The sequence below is a fragment of the Marmota monax genome, unplaced genomic scaffold, assembly GCF_021218885.2.
Source record: "Marmota monax isolate L192 unplaced genomic scaffold, Marmota_monax_Labrador192_F-V1.1 WCK01_AAM20220418_F8-fsc00151, whole genome shotgun sequence".
In the NCBI taxonomy this organism is placed as follows: Eukaryota; Metazoa; Chordata; class Mammalia; order Rodentia; family Sciuridae; genus Marmota; species Marmota monax.
Genome location: NW_026694226.1, coordinates 1,644,505 through 1,651,663, shown reverse-complemented (window position 1 = coordinate 1,651,663; position 7,159 = coordinate 1,644,505). Strand labels below are relative to the sequence as shown.

Below are 7,159 nucleotides of genomic sequence, written 5' to 3'. Positions count from 1 at the left end.
CACGCCCAGCCAGCCCTTTTTATTTTTTGAGACAGAGTCTTGCTAAATTACCCATGGTGGTCTTGAATTCAGAAGCTCCTGCCTAGGCCTCCTGAGAAGCTGGGATTATAGGTAAGTACCACCACACCCAGCATTATAAGCTTCTCTAATTAAATCCTGCATTTCCTATACTACAAAGCACTTTGTCTTGTATTTTCATTTGTTAATTCAACATACATCAAGTACCAGATGCTGGGTAAGTGGTGAAAAAATGTGTTTTCTGCTCTCATAGGGTTTTAAATTCCATAAAATAACAAATTCATAATGTGATATATGTCTAATAAAACTTTATTGAAAGAGTGAGTCTTACATCTTTGAATTTTCTTTCATCTTTTCTTTCCAGACTTCTGTTTTACATTCTTGTATCCGTTCTCCAGATAAATCCCACAGAGTTCTGAAATTCAATAGTTAAATTTGGACACACAAATTAAATTTGTGGACACACATTAATGATAAATTTTCCCCATGCTCAACATATCCTCATTACCTAGGGTATATCTTGGTCCTTTTTAATTTTTTCCTCTCTCTTCATATTTAATTCTTTTAACTTAAACACTTATCACTCTTGTTTAGGCCTTTTCACCTTTGGTAAAAGTTTAAAATTTGTTTGTTCTGTACAATATTCTTTAAAATATGACTTTCCTGTTTCTCCTGAAAAATCAGAAAATCTGACAAATACTATGTCTTTCTGTGAGAATGGACTGAAGTTTTAGATGGAACATTTAAACTCAGCCATAATCCTATCACTCCTTATTTTTCTTATATGTAGTCCATTTCCTCATTTATGAAACCTTTTTAGTCCCTAATTTAGGGACATGCAGTTTCTGGTCTAGATGATCACAGAATTAGTTCTGAAAGGGATATTAAGAGTTATAATCTTATGCCCTTTACCCAATCATTTTTTTGGGGGGTGAAACTAGGGGTTGAACCCAGTGGTGCTTTACCACTGAGCTACATTCTCATCCTTATTTTTTGAGACAGGCTATCACTAAGTTGCCTGGGCTGCCCTCAAACTTGCAATCCTCCTGCCTCAGCCTCCTGAGTTACTGGGATTACAGACAGGCATGGCCACCATGCCTGGTTTACTCAGTTTTATAAAGGATTCTATTATATGCAATTGGACCTCCCACTCCACCTGGCTGGGTTAAGACTCCAGTCTAGTTTCACTGTCAAATCTGTCACCCATAGCTTTCATATAGAATTTTCAGGTTCAAGATCTTTGTGCTTAAAACTCTGCTTTTTAGGTACCATATGCCTAAAGAATGAGGTGTTTATCAGGTAAGCTATACCCTACACAAGCCAACTTTCTGTGAAGTTCTGGATTATGGTTCTTTTTTTGGGGGTGGGTTGGAATGGTGGCTGGGGATTGAACCCAGGGGCACTCTACCACCAGGCTATACCCCCAGTCCTTTTTTATTTTTTTGACAGGGTCTCTATAAATTGCTTAGGTGGGCCTTGAATTTGTGAGCATACTGTCTCAGCCCTACAAGATTATGATTCTTTCTTTTTTTTTTTTCAGTTAGATAAACAAAAGTTTATAATATACTTTGCCACCTACCACGTACTTATACTTAGGGCTTATATCATCCACTTTATTTCTTTTAAGGAACACCTAGGGAATGTTAATAAGATTTCTTTAAAATACATAGAAATATGCATAGGAGAAAAGTGCACCTTAAAATATTGGGAAAATATCTAATATTTAATGTGTTTGAAAAATCATCTTGAGTCAAAAATAGTCCTGTGATTGAAAAGATTAGTAAATATTGGTACATTTCAAGGAAATGTACCTACAATACTTGAAATTTAAGGTAGGAAAAAAACCTACAATACTTGAAAATTACATAATATCTAATAATTCTTATGCAGTATTATTTAAAAATAAAAAAAGACAAACAATAAAATATTAAATAGTCTCAAGAATAGAAAGTTCATACAAATGCATGCGTGCACACACACACACACGACATAAATGGAAGTTCCTAATAGTGATGAATTCTGATTTTTTGGGGAAGTACTGGGGATTGAACTCAGGAGCACTTGACCACTGAGCCACATCCCCAGCCCTATTCTGTATTTTATTTAGAGACAGGGTCTCACTGAGTTGCTTATCATATTGCTTTTGCTAAGACTGGCTTTGAACTCAAAATCCTCCTGCCTCAGCCTCCTGATCTGCTAGGATTACAGGCCTGTGCCATTGCATCTGGCTGAATTCTGATTTTAATAAGTGTTGTGCATAATTAAATATTCTAAGAAACAATTTTTCTATTAAATTGGTAAAAAATCCAATGACTTTATAGTATATTCTGCCAAAGATTATGATTCTTTTTTTTTTTTTTTGTGGAACCAGGTATTAAACCCAGGGCTCTCAACCACTGAACCACATCCCCAGCCCTTTTTATATTTTATTTTTGAGACAGGGTCTTGCTAAGTTAATTAGGGTGTTGCTAAGGCTGGCTTTGAACTTGAGATCCTTCTGCCTCAGCCTCTGGAGTTGGTAGGATTACAGGTATGTGCTACCATGCCCAGCTGATTATGATTCTTAATAGCTTAAACCAATAAGTCTGTGTGAGAAAGATTACTAGGTTGACATTGTTACAATGTCCTTAAAAATATGTCCCCAATCTTTTTAGCTTTATTCTCCTGTGTTCACCTGCATATATGCCATATTACTGAGATTTTTGTGAGGATATGTGTGCTGTATCCAAAACATAACCTATGCTTTTCCCAGTTTTTGATTCCATTTACTGCTCTTTTCTCTACCTCAGTTATCTTTCCCCAGTCTCTACTTGGCAAATCTACTGGAATGCTATCTCTTAAAAATAGTAGTTAAGAAAGTGGTGGATGGAATAGACTTGCTTAGAAATCTTGGTTCTTTCCTTTAGCAACCAGCTGATCTTGGACAATTTATCTAATCTTGGTAAATGTCTAGTTCTTCATCTGTAAAATGGGATAGTATCCCCATTTTACAAATGGTTGTTTTGAGAATTAAAATGAACTAATGAATTAAAGAGCTGAGCATTGTATAGGCATATTACATGCAAGAAATGACAACCATAAATATTACCTTACTGATTGAAAGTTTTTATGTACTGTAAAATCCCATCTCACTTTTTTTGACTAAAATACTGTTATTCAAATTAGTTACTCTAGTATTTATCATACTACCTATTCATCATATTATACATATAATAGTTGACATCAGGGACTTTGTCTTACATGTGTTTTAATTTTTCACAGTACTTGCAATTACTTAGTTAATTGATGATTGTAACCTTTCTTGAGATGTTCCTAAGTTACAACAGTAACAGATGAATCTTGTATTACTTCCTTATGAGAACCTTGTGATTTTTTTTTAAGTGCTAGAGACTGAACCCACGGCCTTGCACACAATACACAAATACTCTACCATTGAACTATGCCCCCGGCCTCTGGGAGAAAAATTTTGCAAAAAAGAAAAACCTTATGGGCCACATCAAAGTATATTTTCCTTTTGTTTTAGCTGTTAGGATCCTTAAGAGTTCAATTTGTGCTACCCCTTTGGTACTTACACAGGAACTTTTGGCATGAGTTTTTGGGAGTATAATATATGCCTGGCTTTATTTTGTTTTCCAATTATCTTCTGTCAATCATTTTCTCCTATTTTAGTGTATATCTTTTTCTAAGCATGTCAGTCTTTTGTGAGAGACATGGGTCATCAACAAATAATACAGATCCATAAAACATTTATAATAGTTATTAGAGCTGGTTAAAGCTTTTTATTTCATTTGATTTCCTGTTTCATAGAAAGTCTGTCATCTATTTCAAGGCAGGATCAATTCCCAACTTTCTGCCCCAAAATGCTTATCTGCATCTTTTAAAGAACATTATTTGTCCTAACAAAATATATTCATTGATTAAAACACAGATAAACAAAAAGCAGAAGAGCTATAAGACACTGTGTGGTAAGAACCATTCTACACACTGATTTCATACCCACTTTTCTCTCTAATCAGTGTATCTCATAAGCCTTTTCTTATAGTCTTCTACATCATCATTTCTAAAAAATATTTTTTAGTTATAGGTGGACACAGTATCTTTATTTTTATGTGGTGCTGAGGATCGAACCCAGTGCCTCATGCATACTAGGCAAGTGCTCTACCTCTGAGCCACAACCCTAGCCCTACATCATCATTTTTCCATGGTTCAAAGCATCCCACTGACTGTGTACTAGAGTAGCAATGAGATTGCATCTCCACAGAAATATCAAGGATACTCTTACTTAAACTAATGTGAGTGAACTTCTCTTATCTGAAACTATCATGTTTAAGGAGTATGGGTATAAAATATTTAATCTGTCTTTTGTTGGCAGACAATGCTGCAATGAACTCTACACAGCTCAATATATATTTTCAATTTTGATTATTTTGAGAAGTTCCTACAAGTATACTTACTTGTCTCAGTATGTACACATTTTAAGGATTTTGATAGCTCTAAAATTCCTGGGGGTATCAATTTCTGTTCCCACCTGCAATGCCTGTTCCACTGAATCCTTGCCCAATACACATTTTCTTTTTAATCTCTGACAATTTAACAGGCACTTAATGTGACATTTACATTTACTAATAATTCAGCTTGATATGTGCATCTATAGCTCTTGTGTGTGCATATTTGTGTTTCTTTTTTGAGACAAGGTCTTACTATGTTGACCAGTGCCCTGTTGGTCTCAAACTTGTGGAATCAAGTGATCCTGACTCTCATCCTCCCAAGTAGCTGGGACTACACCACTACACCAGACTATATTTTGATATATTTTTGTTACTCTTTTGCCAATTTGTAATAGTTCTTTAATTCTGAACAGTCATGCCCACTTTGACATCCTCCTACCAAGTTCTATCTCCAATCAATTTATGTACTTGATCTATGGATCTCATTTCCTCTTGTTTATATATATATTTAGTTGTTAATGGACCTTTATTTTATTTGCTTATTTATATGTGATGCTGGGAATCAAACCCATTGCCTCACACATATGAGGCAAGCTCTCTACCGCTGAGCTACAACTCCAGCTCCTCCTCTTGTTTCTTTAGGGAGTTAGTCAGTCAGTTATCCTCCTTTTTGGCAGTATCTAATCTCTTCCAGGTTACCAATTTTTTTCCTCTTGTATTAATACACATCAGTAAGTCTCTTTCCTATTCGGGAAAATTTCAACTTCTTTCTTTCACTTGCCATTCTCCTCTGGCTACTAACCTTCTCTCTTTTCCTTTACAGCCAAACTTCTTGAAAGAATTGTCTTCACATTCTGCATCCAAACTCACTGCGAACAGATTTACATTAAGGCCTCAATACCTTCTTGTTGCTAAGATTTTTAACATCACAATTAATATCATTCATAGATTGAAAAAAGCAAAATGGTTTTCGCCAAGTCAATTTGACTATGTAAAAAAACAAACAAACAAAAAACAAACCTTAGGCAGAAAACAAAAATTGACAGGTAATACATTAAAAATTTAAGCTACTTCTGATAGCTGGATTACTGATAAATTATTTTTTTCTTTTTAAAAATTTCCATAGTTACAAAAACAAGAATAACTTACTTTCACATTAAAACACATTATGATGTAGTTTAGAAATTCTCAACTCACTTTCTAAAAGGAAGCGGAAAACTAGAGAAAGGACAGGGAGAAGCCACTGGACTGCACTTCATTTCGCCTCAATACTCAAAAGAGGGCGCGACCCAGATTCCCACGTCCAGCACTCCCGCGGTGAAACGCGACCCGGTAACCTCCCGATTGGATGATCTTCTTTGAGGAGGGCTCTCTTGGCCCTTTTGCTCATCCCTAAAGACCTCTGAGCATCCCAACCTTTTCTGCCAAACGCTCCAAACCGCAGACAACTGTCAGTTGCCTCCGGTTGCCCTGGTAACACCCACAACCCCACTCCCGCCTTCTTAACTTTTCCCAGAATGCCGCACGCCTTCTCGCTCACTCACTTCCGGGGTCGGAGGCGTGACTTCTTCCGGAAGTAGATGCCTGTTGGTCTTCCGGGGGCGATTCCTGGAGGGCTGGGGTTATTATAAGGTGGAGTCGTGGCGTATTCGTAGGAAGGGCGGCGGGGTATGTTTTCTTTCCTGACGTTGAAAGTGACTGGAAAGATAAGGAAACGTAATAATCTTTCGGAATTTTGTTGACTCAAGTGGGTTAGGTGTTAGTTATTTTTAAAAAGTGCATATTTTAATTAGTTTGATTTAACCATTCCAAAGTGCATATTTTAATTAGTTTGATTTAACCATTCCACAGTGTATGTATATTTCAAAATATGTCGAACACTATATGTGCACTTTTTGTCAATTGAAAATGAGTTGAAACAGCATTAAATGTTAAAAAGCTGGAAGAGGGTAAACACTTTAAAACTATATGTAACTTCATTTGTTAATGAGATAGAATTGAACAACTTAATTTCCTATAAAAAGCATTTATTTTTGCTTTAGAAAATGAGGACCAAATAAACACTGAATTGTACTGAATATGCCATGCTTTTCCCAGCAGTTTTACGACATCATAAATATTTTTGTGTCTTATATTACTAATGAGTTCCATAAAAGAATTTTTAGTCCACAAACATCATTTGTTCAGCATTCTCCTTTTGGCAACAGTAATTAGAATTTTTATAGGACTTTGCTAAAGTACTTCATGGTTGAATAGCTATTTTTAAAATATTAAAACAAACAAACAAACAAATGAGGGCAAGCACTGGCGCCATGGTGGTGCACTCCTGTACACCCAGCTACTCGGGAGGCTGAACTGGATGGCCAGCCTGTGTAATTTAGCTAGACCTATTTTGAAATAAAAAGAAATGGCCAGGGGATATAGCTCAGTGAGAGAGTCCCTGGGTTCAATCCCCCAGTACTTGGCGGGGGGGGGGGGGGGGGGTGGTCAGATAAGAAAATGAAGACAACAAAACAAAACAAAAACCCTAACACAAGACCTTTAAATCTCATCAACTTAGAGACAACCGCTGCAAACACTATGGAGTTTTCCACTACTATGCATATAGTAACTAAAAATTGAAAAGGCAATCACACTGTATGTACTGTTTGTAACTTGAAAAGCTTTTAATGACCGTATTTTATTAAAAGGCA

The 7,159-nt window shown here is 36.1% G+C and overlaps 1 long non-coding RNA gene across 1 annotated transcript; it reads right to left on the bottom strand.

Moving 5' to 3' along the window:
- Positions 1-306: 306 nt before the first annotated feature.
- LOC124108315 (uncharacterized) lies at positions 307-6,002 on the bottom strand. The gene is made up of 3 exons (XR_006856645.2): positions 5,664-6,002; positions 5,269-5,335; positions 307-433 (listed from the first exon to the last, which is right to left on the bottom strand). It is a non-coding gene; the product is annotated as an uncharacterized LOC124108315 (long non-coding RNA).
- Between the last annotated feature and the right edge of the window lie 1,157 nt (positions 6,003-7,159).